This window comes from Penaeus vannamei, chromosome 26, assembly GCF_042767895.1.
Source record: "Penaeus vannamei isolate JL-2024 chromosome 26, ASM4276789v1, whole genome shotgun sequence".
Classification (NCBI taxonomy): Eukaryota; Metazoa; Arthropoda; class Malacostraca; order Decapoda; family Penaeidae; genus Penaeus; species Penaeus vannamei.
The window spans coordinates 36,735,694-36,738,193 of record NC_091574.1 but is presented as its reverse complement, the minus strand read 5'-3'; the positions used below and the strand labels follow the sequence as shown (position 1 = coordinate 36,738,193).

General features: G+C 41.0%; 1 protein-coding gene across 4 annotated transcripts in view; it reads left to right on the top strand.

Moving 5' to 3' along the window:
- LOC113808203 (uncharacterized) overlaps positions 1 to 2,500 on the top strand; it is a 44,239-nt gene that overhangs the window by 10,136 nt on the left and 31,603 nt on the right. The window lies entirely within an intron of this gene.

Sequence of the window (2,500 nt, the reverse complement as noted above, 5' to 3'; positions counted from 1 at the left end):
TTGTGCACTTGTGGCGAGTCTTTCCAATCACCCCGGCCTTTAGACAAAATGCTCACAATGGCAAGTTCATGTCATCCAACCCTCAATCCAAATTTAAAAATAATGTTGCAATTCTGTTGTATTAACTTTAAATGCAGGAAATCAGGAGTTGGAGCACTAATTTAAGATATGAAGTTATGCAGTACAAAAATGTGTTCTTATTTCTTGGTCATGTTTTTGATTTGTGACTTTTACCACTCATCAAAAACAATTACTAGTCACTCACATATGTTATACACATGTATGTTATGCTTTATTTATGTATTATATGTGCATACCTATTCTCATACAAACTGATCCACTCGCAAGCCATTTGTAAGGAAACTATACTTGTATTGTAATTTGCCTTACATGGTTAAAGTGCACACTCAAACTATAGGCTTTGAAGACCTGAGTACAGATTCAGTCTTTAGATAATTCTGAGACTATGATTAGCCTAGAATTAATATCTTCTCAGTGCAAGAAGTGTATTTAACCATTTTGAGATCATCAGAATGTTCAGAATTGTTTTTTTTTTTTTTAATGTATGTTCAAAATATGACTATTGGATTCATATTTTGTCATTTACTTCTTTCTTTTAACTCATTGCTACGAGGAAAATGTTGCATTCACTTTAATGTCATGTTAAATGTCTCTGCACATAGATGGCTCTGCCAGTTCTTAGCCACAAAGGAGTGATTTAAGAGATCTTGCGACCTCACGATTCTTGAGTTGGCAGGAAAAACGTTTTTTTTTACTAATGCTATCAATATTGATACTGTTATTTTTATTATAAACAATGTAATTGCTATATTGTTATTGGCATTACTAACAGCAGTATCAGATACTAGATAATATTGAAAATCAAGGAAAATGTTAAACTGGTAAGATAGGTAGGCCTACTTCTTGTAACTGGCTCATTGGCGACCTAGTACTTGTGGAGCCATCCCCTCCCAAAATGTAGCTTGTTGTCATCGTGGAAGGCTTAGGAGATGGGGACTGAGATCCAATGTAGAGGATTACCCCTACCTTGGACCTCAGCCCTTGCCTCAACTAATTTTGCTTGATCCTTTCTTCTCTTCTTTCCTCTTCCGTAGCTTCTTTATTCCCTTCTTCTATCCCATTCCTAAGGTGTGAGATCCGGTATTCCCTTGGTTAATTACTTAACCCTTACCCCTTATGGGGACCCAGAGGGGTAGACCATTTCTTGTCCCCAGTTTATTCAGGCTCACCATGGCCAGTAATGAAGATTCTTTACCCTTAATAGATGCATTAAGGCTTTTCCCTTCATTTGATTTTGATGGTTTTCTGACCCCTGCCCCTCCTTTGACTACAGCTCTGACCACTGATGCTAATACCCCCTCTTTGACGCTTACGAACTACTATAACCATTCTGAAACACCCACCCATGTTATTACTTAACACCTCTTCGTCATCCCCAACATTTTCCTCTACCTTTCCTGCTGCACAACCCTCTTCAATATCAACCCCCTCTACCCTTATTACTATTCTTCGTACTTGTTGTCCTTCCCCCGCAGAACTAATCCACTCCACACCTCCCCATATTCCTCTCGCCCTCTGCCTCTACCTCTACCTCAGCAAACCTTCTGAGTTCTCTGTTTGGCCCAGCCAAGTGGGATCGATTCTTTGTGATTCCCCCCACAGCCCCCTATTCTGAGAATACCCTTCTCTTTCAGCAGTGCCTCCAGAAACAAGTAAGCAAGGTTACCTCTCACATTTGCTCTGATTGTTCATGCCTTATCATGGTTACATCTGAAGCCCAAGCTTGTGCTCTATCTACCCTAACTTACCTTACTGTACTGGAAATGTTTCTATTCCCCAAATGCTTGTCCCATGTATAACAAGGAGTGGTCAGACTGAAAATGATCTACTTTCCTGCCTTGGTGAATATGATACAGTGGCATTACATAAACAAGACCTCCCCCATGAGGTTTATATTGGTGGGTTGTCTTATCATGTCTGACAGTATTGACCCCTTCCTTATCAATGTCAAAAATGTAGGCATTTTGGCCACCCAGCCAAACTTTGTCCCTCCACACCCTGCTGCCCTGTATGTGCCCAACCTGGTGATGACCATTCAAATTGCCCAGCTCAGTCATGCACATCTGCCAATTGTGGAGACTCCCATGTTTTTTATAGGAGCTGCCCTGCCTATAAGTTTGGAAGTGAGGTAGCAGTCCTCAGATTTAAACTAGGCCTCCCTCTATGTGAGGCCAGACAGGAACCACTTATTCCAAAACAGTCCTACGCTCTGCTCCCCCCACCAACTACAAAAGATATTTCTCCCCAGGTATCTTTTCCCTATACCCAAAACGTACGTCCTATGTCTACTCACCCTATCCACCAGTCACATCTATTTTCCATCCTAAATCCAGATACTCCAATCTCTACCACTTCCCCTATACCTACCCCTCCTCCTCGTTTTTGTCGTCGTACCAGACAACCTAAACATTCCACTTCA